Below are 21,605 nucleotides of genomic sequence, written 5' to 3'. Positions count from 1 at the left end.
TTATCCAATTAAGCTGTACAGCTCCAGCACACAGCATACAGAAAGTGTCGAATATGTGTTTGCTAAATTATAGATTACAGAAAATAGGTGAACCTGTATGTAAGGTAAGTATAAGCTGTTTCAGGAAAATTCTGGGAGCAATTTTCACATGACTTATGAATGAAATACAACACCAGCATCAAAAATGATTAAATGAATGAGAAGAGTATTAACCAGCATGTCTGATAGTTACTGAAATTTGTCGGCTACTAAGATACATGCAAGTGAATCTGAAAATGGATTATAATGGAATTCTTCTCAATACAATGATTTACATTAAAAGATTGTGATTGCATGATAAAATGGTTGAAAGGAGGAAAAAAGAATTTTTACTGATGGTGATTCTGACTTAGGACATATCTAAGTCACTTTGCTTGCTGCTTGTTGCTATGTATCTATGGACACCAAAGACCATACCACAACTCACAGGACAAATGCTGGATGAGTAAGTGGTCCAAATGCAGAGCTCTAATTTTTCTGTGGGGTTATGGAGAAGTTGTAACCACATGAGGAAAGTATGACTGCTTTATACAACCAACACAGCCTACTACCGGTTGCATTTCAGAATATGCTAAACCCACACACGGAGGTTTGGTTTTACATATGCATGCGTTTAAGCCCATTAGGATCTTTGCAGCAGAAGGGCTGTTTCACCTCCTGCTGGCCCTGATTCCCACTCCTCTAGCTTCCTTCACTTCTCTCTTGAGTCACACCGTCACTTCACAAGCAGGCAAAACTGGGACTCCTTGCTTCCCCTCAGCAAGCGCACGGCGCACACATTTAGCTCCCAGAAGAGTCTGTTAGGGCGTGAACCCACACCCAAGGCGAATACACAGAGACAAGGGAAGCAGTTTTCCTCATCTGAGGTGTTGGGACAAGTAACGGAAGTGCCTTCTTGGAACCAAATATAGAACTCCAAAAAAGGAGTCAGTTAAATTAGTGTTCAGATTTTATTAAAAGCACAACATGCGTCATTTACATGAATACTTGAGAACGCAACCAGAGAAACAAAAATGAAGAAACACAAGCAAAGACACTTCAAAAAATGTATGCCAAGGGCCCACCGTGGTGGCCTGGCAGCTAAAGTCCTTGCCTTGAACACGCCAGCATCTCATATGGGTGCTGCTTCTGGTCCAGGCGGCCCTGCTTCCTCTTCCAGCTCCCAGCTTGTGGCCTGGGATGGCGGATGAGGATGCCCCAAGGCCCTGAGACCCTGCACATGCTCTGGAGGCCTGGAGGAGGCTCCTGGCTCCTGGTTTCGTTCAGCTCAGCTCTGACCATTGCAGCCACTTGCGGGGTACATCATCGGATGGAAGGTCTTCCTGCCTCTCCTGTCTATACCTGACTTTGCAATAAAAAAAAGTACGGTAACTGAAATCAGAAGACAAGTTCTAGGGGCTGGCGTTACAGCAAAGTGGCCCAGTGATGTCAGCAGGCCAGTGGGCACTGCTTCATGTCTCAGCCACTCCCCTTCTGATCTAGCTCCCTGCCAATGGCCTGGGACAAGCGGCGGAAGACGCCCTGCTACCCATGTGCAAATTCCAGATGAAGTTCCTGATTTTGACCCAGGTCAGAACTGGCTATTGCAGCCATCTGGGGAGTGAAGCAGCTAATGGGATATCTCACTCTCTCTGCTCTCTCTTTCAAAACAAGCAACTCTTAAGAAGACATGTTCATTTTGGTACACAAGTTTCTGGAAACCTATGGGTGGATCTTTCCTAACACATTTTCCATGAACTGACAAACACGTGTATGAAAGAAAACTTAGGTTGGCTTCATTTACCAGGACAGTGCCAGGAAATGGTAACGCTGACTTCTGTGCCCTTCCGTACAGAAAAATATTTTCTGCATTAATAAAGCCATAATAAAAATGTCAGTCTTGTGCTTAAAAAATGTATTGACAGATGTATCTGAATACAAAATAAAATCCCAATGCTCTTTAGAAAAAGATACGAGTTTATTATCTCTAAGCAGACACACAGTAAGGTGGCTGCATTCATCAAGTGCAGGGGCTGCACAGGCTCACCTGGGCTGAGCTCACCGACTGCAGTTCGAACTTGCGTGAAAGCACAGATCTCAGAGCAGCAGCAAAAAACTGACAGGCCAGAGTTCATTAAGCAGATGACTAATCACCCAACCCAGGGTTTTAACTTAAAAAGTAGATGCAGAAAGGAGAACTGCACTTAAAATTATACTTTCAACACAAGATGTTTTCTGGTAGACAGCAATCAAGCTGGAGGGATCATGTCCTGGCATTACCAAATGTCCCTTCCACTTCCTCCTGGCCAGAAGATGCTGTCATTTTCCGTATTTAGAAATTGGTCAGCTGAGTCAGTGTCTCGAGTCTAACAGAGGGTCTACATTTACCCCTTGGCTGCTGAGCAGAGACAATTCTCCTTACACTCAGAACCCGAAAGCCCTTTAAGCTGCTTGCTCTGTAGCTGTGGCCCTGCACAATTTTGAATCTCCTGCCACAAGACCTTACAAAAACAATACAAACAGAACAACAAAAAACTAAGGTGGCTTGTTACCCGGCAACCGAGCAGGAAATCGCTACATGGTCATCCTCCACAATCTGAATTAATCAATTTACTCCCCTACAGATCTGGATGCAAAGGTCAATGAAGAGGAGGGAGAGAGTGACCCGGAATAAAACAATGTGTCAGGCAACGGGCATGCACCTGCATGGCATGACTTACTCCAGAGGGGGAAATTAGTGTGTTCACCAGTGAATGCATCCAACGTGAGCTGTGTAAATCCACCATGGGTTAATTTTTCACAGGATGTGGACTGGAGAGATCTGTAGACAGATACAAAGCCAAGAACAAGCACGAGCCAGCCTGAAAGTGCTACCAGGTTAGAGTGTGCTTAGGAAGGTACTGGGATTGGAACATATATTTTTGTTATGGAGTATTAACTTTTTATGCATGCTGAGAGCCTGGACTGCTAGGGACTCTTAGAATGTCACTCACAGGCCATCAGCAGTTTGCCTGTGCACTAGGGCTCCTGTGTGTGTCCGAGCAGGACGAGGCAGGGCACAAGAGAGAGGCTGTGTGTGGGGGGGGCATGTGGACGAGTGTGTGTGTGTGTGTGTGTGTGTGTGTGTGTGTGTGTGTGTGTGTGTGTGTGTGGAGGGGGGAGGCGGGGGGAAATAAAAAAGGAAAGACCAAGAATGAGGCCATATTGTGTGCTATTACAAGTGATGCTTACTTAACTTGAAGTAGCTTCCAATGTGAACAACTTACTTCAACAAAGAGAGAAATGTTCTGAAATAAAGAACTTCTCAACTTTTCTTACCACTGAAATAACCGCTCATGTCTACTTAACACTTCCCTCTTCAAGGGCTACATGCAGATACCCTTGTAATGATTCTTTCTTCAAGAAGGCAGAAGGGTCGGAAGGCAAAACCCAAAAAGCTACGTAGAAATTCTTATTGAAGATCAGCTGACACTATTTTTCCATTCTAAAGACTCAAAAATCATCAACCTCCAACATAGGACTCAGTCTCTTCTACTGTAAATTCTCTCATATGGTGCAGTCAGGTTTTTGTACCTTTTTAAAAAGAGTTATTTATGTATTTATTTGAAAGGCAGAGAGAGAGAAAGAGATATTTTTCATTGAGTGGTGTATTCCCCAAATGGCTAGACCAGCCCAGTCTGGGCCAGACCAAAGCCAGGAACCAGGAGCTCCATCCCGAGCCATCTTCTACTGCTTCTACATCAGCAGGGAACTGATTTAGAAACAGGCCAGCCAGGACTCAAGCCAGCACCCCAGGCTGGGAGGTCAGTGTCATAAGCGACAGTGCAACCTCAACAGCCACTGTTCCAGTCTACAGGCCTCGTGTAGCAGCTCTCTATCATCTCCCACAAATGCCAGCAAGCAGCAAGAACTGAAAATGTTTTTGCTGACCTGCAGTGACATGAAGGAAATGCAAAACACAAACTCTTGTAGCAAGGCAGCTCACCGGTAGCCGTATTCACACTCCCTCTTCCTGGATCCTGGCAGTTCCTGGGCAGCAGTGCCCACAGCGCCCGGCGTTCGGACCGCACCCACTGATGGCTGCTGTTCCCCCCATCAAGGGTGGGCTCTCTTGACTCTGCAGTCTAAAACGTCAGACACAACCTTACCTACACAGGGCACTCCATTTCTGCCTTCTAGCATCCGTGTGAACCGTGAGCTCACAGACTCACCAAAGCACCTATTATCATATCTACTAAAGGGGCTGGAGATGGAGGATTCTTACAGAAGTCAAGTCTAATTATCAAGTCTAAATAATCCTTTAATATATATTTTTATTTCATATTGTGTAGCTTAACTGTATCATTTCCATATTACTTAGAATCCAGAAATACTGATTACATGTATATGTGTGCACATCTATCTATTCGTATGAATGTAATTTTTATCCGATGTCTCTGTGTATTTGAAAATCAGAGGGAGGAATGGAGGGAGGAAGAGAAGGAAAGAGAGGGGGAGAAGGAGAGAGAAAAAGCGGAGAGAGGGAGGGAGGGAGGGAGGGAGAGGGAGAGATACGATCTTTCATTTGCTGGGTCACTGCCCACGTGCAATAGCCACACTGCACCGGGCCAAAGCGAGAAGGCTGAAACTCAACTTTGGTCTCCCATATGGGTGGCAAGGACCCAACTCCCTGAGCCACTTCCACTGCTCCCAGTGTGCGCATGGGCAGGAAGCCAGAACCGACCCGAATGAGGTGAGACTCCAAGCACTCCACGCTGGGATGCCAAGGCCCACGTACAGTCTTAACCGCTGGGCCGGCACCCACTCCTCTTTTTATTTTCCTGGCTGGTTTGCTGCTGCTGCTGATCTCAATGTTGATGCTACACATCATCAGAAAACCCAGGTTGGAAGACTAGACGCTGTCATTTAGCATCATATCGGCAACTTCAGCGTTGGCTTCGCCCTGGATCATGCATGTACCTCCTCAATCCACTGTGCGTTTGGATCCTGGGACTCAACTGGAGAAGGCAAGTTGGCCATCCAACGTCATCCCAGCCATCCCAACGTCAGCACAGGCTGGCTGCGGCCAGGCAGCGTGGCTACGTGGAGAGGACGGGCGGCATGAGGCACTCGGAGCTAGGAGAGGGTGAATGAGACACCACAACTTCAGTCTCCAGAGGACTATGCCAAGATCCGACGGGGAGAGCGTTTACAAGCGCAGCTCGTCCCGGACTGGATAGTGTTTCTCATGCGGTGAGAACTTGGGAAGCAATCAGGAGCACCGATGTTTTCCTTTAGAAAATACTGGAAGTAGCTACCACTGGCATCACCTAGATTTTCTAGGGAAAATTACCTTGGACACAGACCACACACTTTAAAAAAAAAAATAAAAGGGCAAATCTTTAGGTCCTAATTGCCTCTTTGAGGTAGCAAATATCTAAAACTAGTGGGAGATCTCCGGGTGGGGGTGGGGGCACAGGGAAGTCATGTACAGGTGACATCAGAAATTTGTGCCAAACTAGCTGTCTGAATACAATGTATGCACATTCCAGACACATCCTTGGAAAAGCCCAGTCAAAATTGGGGAAATAAAATACTATTTTTAAGGCTGGAGGGAGAGAAACGCTCACTGATATGTACGCATTCAAAGAAAAATGGAGGCGGCGAAAGAAGACAGAGAATGGTGGGAAACGTGCGTGCCACAAGTTAGAGGGATGGCTGACCGCGCACGGGACGCCAAGGGCGGGCAACGGCCCACGTGCTCCTCGTGCGCACAGGGAAACGCCTTACAGCTGCAAAAGCAATTAGGACACAGGACAGGAAGGACTCGGATTCACCACATGGGCCACTCTTCAGGACAAAGCATCTAGTGGAAAAACTGAAATGGGTCCTCACTGGGGAACTGGGGGATGGGGGAGAGCAGAGCCTTAAGAAGTTCGTAAAGACATGAGGGGTTTCCAGCTACACTCCCACCTTTGAAAACTATCCTTTAGTCATGGCTTTCCACTGAACTTCCCCCTGAACAGGGGCAGGCGAGTGACCACGGGCCAGCCATCGCCCCACTGTCCCTCCACTCACGCAAAAAAATTGAGCACGATTAGAAATGCTATTTTAGCTACTCCTTTTGTCAACAACAGTCACTAATGACCCAGTTTGAGGGAGGATGGGTGGAGCCTGGAAGGTTCTGGTCAAACAACAGTGCTGCCTGAAGATGTAAAAGAGAGTTTTTGAGGTAATTAAAAAAAAATTTTTTTTGGCAACTTTAAAGAGCGGCTGGCTTTATTATGTGCGGCGCGGCACAGAACAGCTTGCAGGCTGCAGATCAATACATTCCAGTTAACTTTCAAGTCATGTCGGCATGCAGCCCTGACGGGTTTATTAATTTAAATTTCAGCCCTCTGAAATGGTATGTCTGAAGAACCAAGCGCCCGGCGTCGTGGCTGCTGCACCGACACGGCCTTCACACATCAATGGGAGTCTCGAAACACCGAGAGATTACGTGGCCCTTCCCCTGCCTCTCCTGGCGAGGGTTTTTCCTTAGGAAGCCCTGGAGCCCTGGGCCTTTTTATTTAGAAGAGCACTTGGTATGGGTGTAGCGAACGCCCATGGCTTTTCCTCCGTGAGCCCCAGTGCTAACCAAAGGCGGAAACAAGAGTCCTGGGAGCTCTCCCACGGCTCCCGCCTCTGCTAGGAATAGCGTTTCCCCTCTCCCTGTTCCCTGGCACCTGTTTAGCTAGAAGGAAACCCAAAGTCTGCTGGCAGACACGAAAGGCTCATGGTTTTGCCTTCAGCCATCTTTCCTCGCCATGTTTACCTTCTGATTCTTCCCACTGTTTCCTTCTGGTAATTGCTTCTAAAGCCTCAGAAACCTGTAAATGGATTAACACCGTTTTGTGGACCTGCTGAAAAGGGCACTGGATATTCTGGAATTCTTGGTCCAAATTCTTGGATCAATTCTTGGTTTGTGTTTTAAGAAATGCAATCCAGGGCCTGGGATGGTGGCCTAGCAGCCTAAGTCCTCACCTTGAATGTGCCAGGATCCCATAGGGCACCGATTCTAATCCTGGAGGCCCTGCTTCCCATCCAGCTCCCTGCTTGTGGCCTGGGAACGCAGTGGAGGACAGCCAAAAGCCTTGGGACCCTGCACCCACGTGGGAGAACCGGAGGAGGCTCCTGGTTCCTGGCTTTGTGCCAGCTCAGCTCCAACCACTGCAGCCGCTTGGGGAGTGAATCAGCAGATGGAAGATCTTCCTCTCTGTCTCTCTTCCTCTCTGTATAAATGACTTTCCAATAAAAATTTTTAAAAATCTTTAAAAAAAGGAAGAAATACAATCAACTTTTACTGTTAGACTATGCCAAAGGGTGTGACCAACAGTGAAGCAGGGGCTCAAACAGTAAATCCTCAAACTAAATGCCTTGATTCCTGTGTCCCTTCTCCCCGCTACCAAGCTAAAAGAGGGCTGTCTACATCTCCTGCTGCTGGAGACTACATGAACAAGCTCATGTGAGGAATTCAGCATTGGCAACGCCATTATCATTTGAATATGGTCTGTCCTGATTGCATGCCAAGCTTGTGTTTCAAAATAAAAATGCTGATGCAGAATCTCTGATGTGCTCAGACCAATGGTTGCCTTCATGAAACTTACCTAGAACATTACTATTTTATTAGTAACTGCAATACATATTTGAGGAGCCAAATGGAACAATGACACTTGAGCTGCATTTTCATGTCAAGAATTTTCGATTAAAGGCACAGGTACACTTTTTATTTCTGACTGAATTCCATTTTAATCAAGATTCCTGGCGCTTTTTACTAGCGGTGAAACTGTGTTTAAATAGGGCCTTTAGGGTGTTCAAGTTACAGATTAATTAGCTCAATTTGGACCGGGTTTGGAGGGCAACTGTGTTTCCTGAATCTCTAATTTTCTCTCTGGCGGTAGCCAAGTTCCCCTAGACATTGGCAGCTGAATCAGTGCACAGGCTGAGTGACAAAGCAGGCTTCCTGTGAGAGCCAGGAGACCAGCAGCAGTTAGCTCACCGGGATGACAAAGGACTAACTGACGCGTGGAGCTTCACTCCTTAGCTGTGGGCCCCCCGGGGACATGAAGGCACAGCTCTCGTGGAGGTCTCCTCCTCCGCAAAATGAGGACAAGGACGCCTCCCCTGAGGGCTGGCGGAAGCAAGGGGCGAGATGCTTTGCGAGGAACGCTCCGTGTGCTGACACTCTAGTAGCACTTGGGAGAGAGGCTGTCACTGTTGCTGCAGTTTTCACTTCGCTGCTGTGCAATATGACGTGGTACAACTGTCTAGAAAAGCGGTCAGGGAGAAAGCAGCCTGCGTCTGCCCTGGGCAGTGCTGGGTCCCCCTCTTCCCTGTCTGCTGGAACTCACGCACTCACCCTGGGGTGAGCTGGTTCTCTGCTGGTCCAGCTTCGGACATATCCAGGACTTCCCAGCCTCTCAATGACCCTCCCTGGAGCCCATCCCATTTGGTCTTCAAGTTCAACCTCTGCTCCAAAGGGTTCCCGGACACTAGGCGGCCTGTCCCTGCTCTGTTTTGATGACATTCCAGGAGGTTTATGTCACAGAGTGCTCTTCACATTTCATCTCGAGCTGATCATCTGCATGTTACATCACCAAGTGCTCTGTCAACTGCCCCACGACAGGGACCATGTCTGACACAGCTCTTCACCTCTTTCACCGCATCTCTCTGCAACTAAGAAATGCTTGCTGACTTTTCTCATAAATTGGATTTATCTGAGCCATTTATTATTATTTTTTCCTGAAAAATCACACACTTTTCCTTTTATAGTTTTGGTTCCCTGGTAACTCTATGCAAGCACCACACATCATTGTTCACTGTTGTGCTATATGCTGTGGACCAGGTGGGGTTTTGATTTGAGGTACTACGGCCTACTGGGGGAAAGATGGTGAGTACACATACCACCCTCTCACCAATTCTTCCAACAAAAGACCCCTTTGGGTTATTTTTACATTTGACATTTCGGATGGAATCATGGTTACAAGAAATGTTTCATTTTTCTTTTCCATTCCCATAAGATAAACAACAAAGAGGCAAAAGCCATGCTTTCTCAGCCTCAGGGCTGGCAATTAAAATAAGTAAAGGAGAGAAGGGAGGGAAGGGAGGGAGGAAGGAAGGGAAAAGGGGAGGGAGGGAGGGAGAGAGGAAAGAAGGAAGAAAGGGAGGGAGGGAGGACTGACGGACAAGGTCTGGCCTAGCAGTTAAGGCACCCACGTCTCACATCAGAGTGCTTTGATGGGCTCTGAGTCCTGGCTCCACTTCTGATTCCAACTTCTTGCTAATGCCCAACCTGGGAGACAACAGACGACCCATGCAGTTTGGTACTGGCTGCCTACATAGGAGACACAGCTTGCGCTCCGGCTCCTGGCTCAGGCCCAGGGTTGGCCTGGCTCAGCACTGGCTGCTGTGGTCACCTCGGGTTGTACTAGTGCATGGAGTTCTGGTGCTGTCTCTGTCTCTCACTGTCCACTGCCACTAATCCCTGTTCTTCATCCCCCTGATAACTCAGGCCAGACTAAAGTGTGACTTTCTTTTCCACGTCATATGCCGCATCACGTCTAACCTTGCCTTGTGCTTAAAAAAAAAGAAAATGAAAAACAAAAACAGTTGCCAAAGACAATCTCAAATAAATCTCTATTTTTCATTTATCAGAAATTTCATAAAATCTAGATTTCACAGCAGTTGTTGAGCTCTCACTATGGACAACACAAGCATGTCCAAAATACGTTCCTCTTCCAATGAAGTCTTCCCAGCACACTAATGAGATAGCCACTATTCCTGCTTTAAATCCTGATTGGGAAAACAGAGCACTAGGAACGTTGACCTAGCGCAGGCCACGGAGTGGCTAAGGAGAATACCACAGACTCAAAGCCAGGGCTACCAGTATAAACTAAAGCTAGCATCTTCCACTCTTCACCACTTCCCAAGTCCAGGACAGCTGCCAACAGGACTGATGTTAACCTACTAGATGCCTAACAAAAGGCTCATTAACATAGGTCAGAATAAAGGCTCTGATAATCACTTCATATCTTTTTGTTTATAGGCACAACAAAACTCATAATTAAACAAAAGAATTTAACCCAAGTTCCTGGTATCAAGGACAGCCACGGTCACACAAATACCTTCAGAGAATGTCAAGGCCAAAACACCAAAACCAAAAGCAAAACAAAAAAACCATTGCTAAATGTATTTCAGCCTTCCAAAAGAAGACATATAAAGTACACTGTGAGGGAAGTCAGCTGGCTTTCTTGCTTGGCTTTTGCTCTTCACTATTTCCATTAAGAAGATGGTCTCTTCTCCAGAGTCTCACTGGTCCAAGGGCATCATTCAAGCACAGGAGGGTGCCCAGAGCCTCGAGGCTCAGTTGCCACTGCTCACTTCTGCTCTTCATTGTTCCCTAAGGAACAAAAGCAGCAAAATATGCAGGCAGGATTCACTGCTTTTCTTCGTAAATTGTCAGGTTGTTTAAAATCCACCAGATTTAGTGTTGCCCTTACTATGTGCTAAATCTAAGAGATTTTTATGGGATTAAGTAGGGAAGCTGAGTTTTGGTGGAAGGAAGGAAGGAAGGAAGGAAAGGAGGGAGAAAGGGAGGGAGGAAAAGAAAAAAAGGAAGAACAAAAGCTAAACCATGAGGGCCGGATGGGTCCCAAGCTGCCTCTCATACAGAAAATCAGAAACGATGCTTGGTCTGGTCCCAGTGACAACTGCCCTTAGCCCTAAAATTCCCAAGAAGGAACCTGGGGAATCATTTATTTCAGCTTTTTGGTCACTGCATCCTTTGTTTAAAGAGTATCAGAGGCGGAAACCTAAAGTGGAAAGCAGATCAAAGTGCAGCGACTGTGATGGGGAGAGGGAAGGGGCTGGAACCCTGCCCAGTCTTCCCCTCCCCTCCAGCCTGCCTCCCAGGAGAAGCCTTGCCGGGGATCTGAGGAGCAGCCACAGCTTTGAAACTTGTTTTGGCCACAACTCCCTGTAAGAAATGCATTTCATTACATACTCAGCACAGGTTACACACACATGCAGGGCTGGAACGCCAATTTCACTAAACAGTACTGATTTCTGACTTACACATGTGAGTGCCTCAGACACTTTGAAACGGATTTTTTCATTTGAAAAATAAGAGAGAGTGTGTGTGAATCCTTCCTGGTGTCTTATGTGGGGGGCAGGGGCCCTTAGCATTTGGGCTTGATCTGCTACGCTGGCAGGAAGCTGTACAGGAAGCAGGGCAGCCAGCACTCAAACCTGAGTCGTGCTCAGCTATGGATGCCAGAGACTCAATCAAGGGACAGCTTAACCCACTGTGACACAGACCTTCGTTCTGTCTCAGATGCTTTTCTCTCACACTTAGTCTATTTCACTTCAGAAATATTCTTTCTAGTCAGCTAGGCAGACAGTCCCGGCCACCAAGTGTGTTAAACACACTGCAGTCAACGACTTGATCCAGATGGAAGAGCAGCTGCCCACCCTGCAGGTCCTTCCCTTGGTCACCACCTGACGGAGCTCGGAGGGTGCAGATGCAGGGCTGGGTCCCTTCACCTAGGAGGACCAAGCGCCCTTGTAGGCAGTGGGAGCTGCTGACCTACAGTGACAATTACTGTGTGATTCTATCACAAATCACGGCATGCACCATCCTGGTTCCCACCGCAGGAGACAGAGAAGCAGGGAGGACCAGACAGAAGGTGACGAAAAAGAAGGAGACGAGAGGCCACACCTCCTGTGTGGGTCTTTTTTTTTCCAGTCTATTGCCAAGGCCCAGTTTTACTTTTGTTTGGGCTCCAGAAAATATCCCATATCCTCACCATCTTATTTAAAACAATAGTAAGAAAACAGAAGGAAAAAAGAAGAGGCCACAGTAATGACAGTGTAATCATGATAAATGTAATCATGGTAAATGTGATCAGAAGCTGTTATTAATTATAAGATCTACTCATGTCATAAAATGTCACCAATATGAGGAAAGAAACTCTCCCCCCAACTGAAAAAAACAGACAGACAACATTTTTGGCCAATTATAAAAACCGAAACACAAAACGCAATGTTTGCCAACACGTACTTGCAGAAAGAACTCGAAGCTCTGCGACTTTTCCACTCACAGGACGACTGACTCAGTTCACTGACAGCCACGGGTTTTAAAGGTTTGACTGAACATTCTGCACGGACTTAAAAACAGTCCATCTCCAATACCCTTGACTTAAATGTGTGTCCCTTGTCACCTTTCATTTTAGCAAGAAATCCTAAGAAATATACCTTAGGGGGAAAAAATCCGAACCACAGTAAACCTCTAACAAGGCTGCAAACATATGCACTTCCACACCGAATCACAAACTGGGCTTTTACAAATTTCCTTCTATAAAAATAAATAAGGGAAAGTAATAAAAAAAAGATAAAGCCTTCGTACAGAACTGCAGCAATTATACCCCCACAGCTACACTACAACCTAAAACTTTCCAAACGCTTTGATTATTGAACCATGGCTCAAGTGAATAATTTGCTTTTCACTAAGAAAACCAGCGCATTCATTCTCAGCACAATGAGGAGAGGCAGTTTTAATTACACCTTATCAAAAGATGAATAAAGCATAAACTCAATAGCCATTCCCCAGAACTCTATTTTCATCTGTTTAGTTTAAGCTCGCCATGTTCATGCAATAATTATCCGCCGTCCCAGGAATGCCAGAGTTGTGTTAATGTTGGTAAAGATTTAATTAGCTCAATTGTCTGGAGAGCACTGAAGTGCAGCTCAGCACAGCACAAATTTCTTCAGGCTTTATACATACCTCTGATCAAAATATACGAAACTGAAATCTAAGCGAACAAAAGACTCCTACTTCCACAAGTCTACTATCGAGACAGTCCCACACTTCATAATTTTATTGCTCTAATTAAAGAAAAACATGTGTCTTTAGAAGTACAGCTCATGAGCAAAGCCTTATCTTGGTGTGAGTGTGTGAGTGTGTGAGTGTGTGTGTGTGTGTGTGTGTGTGCACAAAGTGCATGCTGTTAACTTCCTTAGTCTGTAAATATGTTCCTAGAAAGTTAAATTTGCCTTTTAGATAAATATTAACATCCAAAGGTCAGTTCTTTCTTTAAAAAGATCCTATCTTTCCCCCACGTAGGCTACACACACTACCTTCTTCCTGGAAAGTATGCCCCTGAACAGCACGGGGCCGAGGCCACACAGACAGCTGACCGAGCGGCTGTCAGGCACCAGGGACAGACCCGAGGGTCCACTGCAGAGAACAGGTTGGCCCCCAGCCGCCTGACCTTCCCGGTGGGAGAGAGATCACAGCGCTGTGCTTGACAAGCTCAGCAACAAAGAGGCACATTCAAGTCCCCCCAAATCAGACACGCTTCTCACAGGGAGAAACGCAGGGCCAGGGAGAGAGAGACAACCCTTCCAGCAAGGCCGAGTTCACTTAGATCCAAGACAAGCGTCTCAACCGCAACACAAAAATTATGTGTTTAGCAAAGTCGCAGGCACCGTTTTACCCCTTGTTTATAACTTCAGAGAGCCTCGATGTGGCCACTGCCAACACTTCAGCTCCCGGCCCATCAGGATCCATCCCCAGCAGCGCTGTAACAGCAGGGCAGGCCCCCGAGACCACTACCCTCACCCCACAAAAGCTTTCCTAATTACTCTCCCAGCTCTCAGAAGCTGGCTCCTGCAAATTTCAAAGCTTTCCCTTTCTTTACACACAAGTTTGGCCTTTATTTTGAAACATGTCCTCTTCTTCCAGACTGACACAAACACATTTCTCATTCCTTGCTTTTATTTTTGCCATCTACAGTGGGGTCTTTTTGAAGATTCTGAAATGAGCCAGAAATCTAGCAAAATGGTCGTTAAAAAATGAGAAAAAATATAATAAAGCAATGTCTTTTTGATTGAAAACAAACCTCAAGTTAACTTAGTTACCACATAGAAATACACAGTTTTTTCCAACCTTTTCTGTCAGATTTTTGTTGTAACATCCCACTTGATCAATTACTGGGTGTGTTCAGTTTGTATGTTCTGAGTCATATACATTCCAACAGATCTATTAATATGTCACATTTTGAAGCATTAAGCTTCATGTGGAAGATAATGATTTTTTTAAAAGATTACTTATTTTTATTGTAAAGGCAGATCAGGTTTGTGGAGAGGAGGAGAGACAGAGAGAGCTTCCATCAGCTGGTTCACTCCCCAGGTGGCCACGGCAGCCCGAGATGGGCTGAGCTGAGGCCAGGAGCTTGTTCCTGATCTCCCACGCTGCTGCGAGGGCCCAAGGCTTTGGACTGTGCAAGATCACAAATTTAAAAGGGAACTACAATTGCACATATAATCCTTGTAAATGTGTATCTCCTCTCCTTTCCTCTCCTCTCCTCTCTTCATTCATTCATTCATTCATTCATTCATTCATTCATTCATTCAGAGTTCAGAGTTCAGAGTTTTTAGTCCAGACCTCCCTGAATCACAGAGGTATCATTCCCCGGGCTCAATCCAACTTGTGATCTTGAAGCCAGGCCTAATTTCATCAAGATCAGACAACTTTTTCTACAACTAGGTTCTGCACATTCACATTCCTGTCAACGCACAGACTATGAGAAAGCCTCGGTGAGAGGGAGGCCAGCGCGTACTACACAGCACATCCTGTTTTAGAACAGAAGGCACGGCTTTGCATATCGGACACAGGTTAGAATAGAGGCTCATATTGCCAGGTAAAAGATAAGGCTCTGTGGGTCAATGCAGAAATGCACACATCTGGAAAAAAAATTGCCTTAATTTTAGACCTAGACAGTTTAATCTCAGAAAATTCTGTAAGGAAGTGGAGCAAAAATAAGCTGTATCAAGTGTGTGTGTGTTACAGTTTTTGAGTCCTCATTTGGGGGCAGAGTGGGGAGGGTGAGAGGAGGCCTTCTTTGAACTTGCAAAGAACAACACGAGTACAGGTGAGTTTTACCTGTTTTCCAGCCTGCAAAGACTCGATCTGCCTCCAAAAGTCAACCTGAGGCTTCAGAGTATTTTTGTACAAGAACAAAGGATGCTTGGGCTGGGTTTGTAACCCAGTCACTTTCGCCACACAATTCCCTTCCTTTGTGCTGGTAAAGGGGGAGACTTGGAGCCCTCTGGTGCTGAAAGATCTTCAGGCGGACAACGGTGTGCAAGCAGCCCCCCGGACCTAAGTCTGGCTGGGACAACCTCAAGGCCAAGGCGACAGCTTTGAGAAGGGACCTCTGCCGTGATTTGCTTCTGCTCTCACCCGACAAAGCCTGACTGACAACACTGAAATCTCCCCCTTTCTTTGGCTTAAACCCCCTTTTCAGGACAAGTATGCAAATGTTATGTGTGGCCCTGGGTTAGAGGCTCCCCTTGCCCAGCTATCTGTTCTGTGTGGCCTGCCACAGAGACCAGCCTTACAATTCAGCATCTTTCACAGCCCTGACTGTCAGATTCCTGGCCTGCCACCACCATTAAAAAGACCTCATTTGTTTGTAATTAACTATTCTGTGCATATTTCCTAAGGTGTGGTAATTGTGCTAAAAGCCAACAAGTGAGGTATTCATTCCAGTCTCACCCCCTTTTCCTCCCTCTGCCTTTTTGCTGCCCCAACTCCCAGCCCGGCGGCTTTCTCCTGCTCCTCCTTGGGAGCATTTCAAGTGCAGAGAGGCACTGAAGGTGAAAACTGGAAACCTCAATTAAAAAGAGTCTAAAAGGCAGAGCTGGCTGAATGAAGAGTCACAAGCAATGTGAAAGTGAATTAAAAATGAAACCAACTGTCAGCAGAAATAAACATGTATATGAGTTCCTATCTATTTTGAAAATGGTATTATGCAAAGTCCTTGCCTTTAGATTTCAAGCTGTAACAGGAGGTCTTCAAGAAGTTCATGAAAAACTCACATTATGAAAAACCTATGCATGGGCATCAAAAACAAACTGCTGTGTTAATGTAATTCCCATGAGCATTTTGAAGTAAACTCGGCCATATAATTTAAAACCTTCTACATATCTATTTTCTTAACATCTGATTCTTTCCCAAATTTATTTTTCCTCTGCATTACAGATAAAAGGTACAAACAAACAAGGTCTCACAAGACAGAGGTGTGGCCAAGGACCGCAATCTCTGACCGTCACAAACTTTCCAAGTCCTGAGAAGTGGGTGTGGGACCTGCCAGGGCTGTGTTTTATTCTCTCAGGCACGGCAGGGTGTTGGAGGTGATCTGAGGTGAGGATGACACTTCTCTCTCAGGTTTTCAGCCACCACGTGCTGCTGCTAAGCTAGAGACAGGTTAGATCAGACCGGAAAGCAACCAGGGCTCCTGTGCAGCGTCGGCAGTCAGCCCACAATCACACAGACAAGTTCATCTTGGCATTAACAGGACATGCTGCTTTGTTAAGAAACTCCAAAGGACAGCCTTTTGAAAAAAAAATCCACTGAGATAAGCAGCAGATTAAAAAAAAAAAAAAGAACCCCCCCCCAAAAAACCAAAAAAACAAACTTGAAGCACGAGTTCTTAGGCTGACACAATTCTCTTAGCTTTTCTCTTTGCTTTTGGCTAGATCACGTTTTCCTGCTGTCTGTAAGTATCTCATTGCCACTATTTCTAGTGCTAATTTTTCAGTGCTTCTTAGGGTGTGATAGAAAATAGTTAACATGTTAACTTATAGAATTGCCCTGTAGTTGCAAAATGAGTTGAGCTAGTTTGCAGATTCTTCATCATGTGTCTAAGGGGGAGAATCTGGAAATGAGAGAGAATCCAAGAGGCCGGGCCCGCCCCGTCGAGAAGGGCTGGAATGACAGTGCCTACCAAGACAGAGGCCTGCGACTCAGCCAAGTTTCTTGCTTCTAACAGTAATATTCAAGATTTCTGCATTGCAACTGGTTTGGTATGTGTGATTCTTCTTAAGGTTTGTTTTTTTTTTTTTAATGTAAGTGGGTTTTTAAAAACTCTTAATAGTTTATGCTTAATCTGTCTTACATGAGCTATCACAATATTGTTCATTCTTCCCTTAAAAGTTCCCAAATTACTAAACATTAAATTGCTTATAAATTTTGGCTACACACCTTAGGATGGTCAAATATCCCACAGTTTATTTGGGTTCAGGAAAAACTGGACTTAAAGTTCACAGACATCAGCCTTCATATTTAAAAAATGAACAAACCAACCTCTGCACACCAAATGCTGAGTATCCAGGAAGGCAAGAAGATACTCAATTATCTCTTTCAATTTTGAAAATGGACTTAAATTTTTAGCATGGAGAATTAGTTACTGCATTTAAGGAGCCATTGTTCTTTTGCATTTCCCTTAAATGGTGTAACGTATCTTGACATGAAATTCTCCATATTCACACAAGTTAAATCAAGGATACTCACTTTACACAGATACGAGAGCAAAGCAAGAATACTCTTCAATAAGATAAGGCATTAACATACGGTTTTTGGTAACCACACTGCATGCATGTTGACATAGGAACTGTCCCCATGACAGTACCACAAAACCTATGGGATGCAGCAGGACTAGGTCCTCATCCAAAGACAAAGTAGGCGTTAGTTACAATTTTTAACATGACATTAGCTACAGATGGGAATGGAATTTCATATAGTTTCTTATTTCCAAGATATAGTTAATTGTACTGTACAAAGTAAAGGAAAAAAATACCACATCTTCTGTCACAGTTCTTCAGATGATTCCTGAAAGGACCTTCCAGCTCTAAGATGTTTTAATTTCTCCTGTGCTTGGTCAGGAAGTCATACATATTTCCCCAAGGGTGATCTCTCTGAAACCTAAACTTTCTCCCATATCGTTTAAGTCCCTCTGAAATCTGGCTATAAATTACTTTTCCAGTTTTAAATTACTTTAAAAACTCCCCCTAGTCCTGGTCCCTCAGCTCTGCCAGACTGCTCTCCACGCACGCTGAACTTTGTGACTCACCTTTGCTCTTGGTAAGAAACCCTTCTTTTTGTCCTCAGGAAAAATCCAATTCCTCCTCTGCTCAAAATATCTTCTGGAAAATTACTACCAGCTCCTCTGGCGAAATTATCATCTGTCTTATAATGATAGCTTCATGTAAACTTCTACTGTATTTCTTTCATCTCAAAGTTTAAATGATTTTATTGGTATCCCTAAATCACAGCCGTTGAGAAGCTACACATGTACTGTCTTCTCCATGATGGTCTACTGCAAACCAGTATGTTAGACGCACAACAAAATACTTGCTGGTGTGGCTGTTTGACCCAATGTTTAACAGGCTAATTAGGATGCTTGTCGCATCCTTGAGCACATGGGTTTGACCCCTGGATCTGGCTCTGACTTCAGCTTCCTGCTAATGCAGACCCTTCCAGTGCAGGGTCCACACCCAATTTCTGGCTCCGCGTTTTCCCTCTCTCACTTCGTTTCTGCTGATTCTGACATCGAGTAGCTTTGTCCTCACATCCATAACCACCTTGACTTCTTTCCACTTCACTAAGAAACTGTCCCAAATCTCTAGTTTCTCTTATTTGACCTCCTGGTTGCCAAATTGGGCTTTAAGAGCTCATCTGTCTTAACCAAGCAATCAATGAGGAAATCACGTCCTTACAGACACGATGTGATGAGAACACTTAACCCTAGTGGAATTCTTCCTCAAATCCACAATCCCATCTAAGCATTAGAAACATACCAGGAAGGAGGTACTACCAAATATCTGAATAGCACTCTTCAAAGCATCTAGATCATGAAAAACAAGAACTGACCGAAAATTGATCACTGACCAGAGGAGACAAAGGAGACAAGCCAACTAAAAGCAATGTAATGCATGCTGAAGGGACTTCTGGATCAGGAGAAAAAGGCAAAAAAAGAGGTGAAATCCTAATACAGCTGTGGCTTAGTGAATAGTACACTCTGTAGGTTCTCAGACTAACAAATGTACCAGGGTTAAAAAGGATGTCCCCATTAGGGGTTGGCTGGAGGATACACCTCTATGCGCTGGCTTTGTTAATCACAATGCTAATCAGACTGCTGCTCATGTTAAATAGTGATTTTGGATTCTGCACTCCAAAATGCACCTAGATTTCTAAGTGCTTTTATATCACAGCTGGGCACGTTTGCGCTGTGTCAGCCAGGGCTCTGCTGCAAGGAACTCAAGTCCTGTAATCAAGCTATGCAAAATGACCTGAAAGCTTAGTTTCCTGTGGTCAGAGTCTCTCTCTCTCTCTCCAAGGTCAAACAATGGAAAACAAACAGGCAGTAGTCTGTAGCGAAGCTGCCACATGGAATGCTCAGACCTGCCATGGAGTGCGTGAGTCCCACAGCGGAAGCCCCTCTTGATTCTAGCTTCCAGTGAACATGTACCTGCAGGGGCAGCAAGTGATGTCGCCTCCCCCCTGCCACCTGTAATTCTATGATGGCACCTGTACAAACACGACAATTTATTACACTCCAGAAAAATTCTGATCTTAAACTGATAGAACGGGACTAATGTTACATGAGCACATTTTTCTATTGAATAATAATGTCCTCAAACAGCAAAATCTTATCCATATAATTGGTATCTTAGAGTTTATGTACTGATGTAGAGCAACAGTTCTCATACTTTTTAGTGTTACTTTGATTAAAAAGATATTTGGTATGGAGATGGGAGGGACAGAGAGAGAAGAGAGGGCAGGGAGCAGGCACCCATCCCAACATCCCACGAGGGTGATGGGAATCCAATCCCAACATCCCATGAAGGTGATGGAATCCAAGTATTTGGTTCATGCTCTGCTCCCGCCCAGACACATTAACAGGAAGGAAGGCAGCAAACATCGAATCACCAGGACTTCACCCAGTGCTGCTGTATGGATGAAGGCATCGCCATGTGGCCGACTCACCTGCAGAGCCACAATGCCTGGACTTTTGGTCCAAAAGCCAACTTATACTCTACTAAGAGATGCCACGTATCGTCTTTGGAATACAGGGACTTAATCTAAGGGGAACTCATAAACCTGAAGGTGATACATGCAACATCTGGCCATTCAAGTCCAGAAGCCTTGTGTGAAGTTCAACACAGTGCCTGAAAACGTCAGGATGTGTATTCCCAGCAGAGACAGGTTTGGTCTGTGGCGAGGAGACAAATCAAGCCCGCAAAGCAGGGAACGCCCTGTGAAGGCAGAGCACATGGGCTAAACTGAGGTCAGAGACAGGACAGAGGTGGGTGATGAGGGCAGGCTTATACAAGCCACACCTTTCCCCTCTCATAGCACACATGCCATCTCCAGAGCTACCAGGCTTCTCCTTAATGCCATCTGAAGACTAGGGAACTCACCCATAGACGACCACCCTCAAGTCTTCCATTAAAAAATAACCCAATAATATTTTTACTCAAAATAGTGTAACAGTTGAATTTTCTAATCAACTTGTCAGCTGTTAACACATTGAGTTGCTGTGGAAGAATAAAAACCCCTCCCTTTTGCTGAACCATTTCAACTGGAATTTTATGAACAACATTTTTCCCCCCTCCAAGTTCATCATTTGGACCACACGATCAGATTCCCAAATGAGCAGATGATTGTATTCACAATGACATTTAAATTTTCAGATCTGACAGAACTAACACAGTCTATCTTGACAACTATATGCAGTAGCTTAGTGTTAAGCTTTTTATGCTGAATACAGAATGGAATGGCTTTTGCACTGGTGTTTGGGCCGGCAGGTTTTAAGATTCCTATTCACGCAGACAGGAGTCTGAGGCTGTCCAATAAAACAAACCATGGCTATTTAGTAACTACTGCACAAAATGCCTCCATATTTAAGGGGAAAGAGAAACTCAAGGTGAAGACATTTTAAAAATATATGTTTTAACTGGAATGTATATGGTAGGTAAGCATCTTTTCTTGTTCATCCAGCATGACCTGCAGCTGCGGCATCTGTGACTTAGAACAAGATGAGGTCTCTGTGTAAAAGATGAGTGACATCATTAAGTGTTTCCTATCAAAAGGAAAGAATATTCTGATGGCATCTGTATAGCAAGAGGCTAAAGCCCCTTTTAAGCCACTGTACAATACACCTGGAGCTGAGGCTGAGCACGGTTGTTAATGTTGTGTTGGTTTTGCCACAGTGTTCCTTTGACAAATTGCCAGGCATCATTTCAGTTTTGCTTGGGAAGAAGGCTACTGCAAATGGTTGACTTTATGGTAGAATATTAAATTCTACACTAACTGATATCTGGGTAGTCAAGAAACTGAAGGATTTCTCCTTTAAGAAAAAAAAAATCAGAGGTTAAAATTTCAGCGGTGCACCAAGATGTGATATAGTCATATTCTGAAATATACGTATATATTTTAACATGGATTAGATAGATGGAAATCTCCAGAGGGCCTTGGTCTCCCCTATTACTGACACTGCATGTGAATCAGGAGCCTTGTGCAGCCTAGCTAACCACTGAATATAAACACCGGCCCTGCCGAAATTCAGTATGCGACTGAGCTAGTCTTCCACACCAGAAGGGGGGGGGGGGCTTATTTTCTAAAGTTGCCTATCTCTAGCCGTTTCTGTTGAATTGCCACAATTGCCCAGATAAAACATTTGAGAGTATGTCAGCTTTAATTAATGTAACATGACCTGATCATTTCT

The 21,605-nt window shown here is 45.0% G+C and overlaps 1 protein-coding gene and 1 long non-coding RNA gene across 2 annotated transcripts in view; one reads left to right on the top strand and one right to left on the bottom strand.

Annotated features, from left to right (window-relative positions):
• CDK14 (cyclin dependent kinase 14) overlaps positions 1–21,605 on the bottom strand; it is a 440,392-nt gene that overhangs the window by 47,391 nt on the left and 371,396 nt on the right. The gene's annotated exons all lie outside the window — the stretch shown is intronic.
• On the top strand, positions 8,622–15,826 carry LOC121145753. The gene is made up of 3 exons (XR_005882078.1): positions 8,622–8,926; positions 13,157–13,283; positions 15,635–15,826. It is a non-coding gene; the product is annotated as an uncharacterized LOC121145753 (long non-coding RNA).

Source organism: Ochotona curzoniae, unplaced genomic scaffold (assembly GCF_017591425.1).
Source record: "Ochotona curzoniae isolate NIBS_2020 unplaced genomic scaffold, NIBS_Ocur_1.0 scaffold_3835, whole genome shotgun sequence".
NCBI lineage: Eukaryota > Metazoa > Chordata > Mammalia > Lagomorpha > Ochotonidae > Ochotona > Ochotona curzoniae.
Note: the sequence above shows the minus strand (reverse complement) of the source record. Positions and strands in the feature narration are given on the sequence as shown.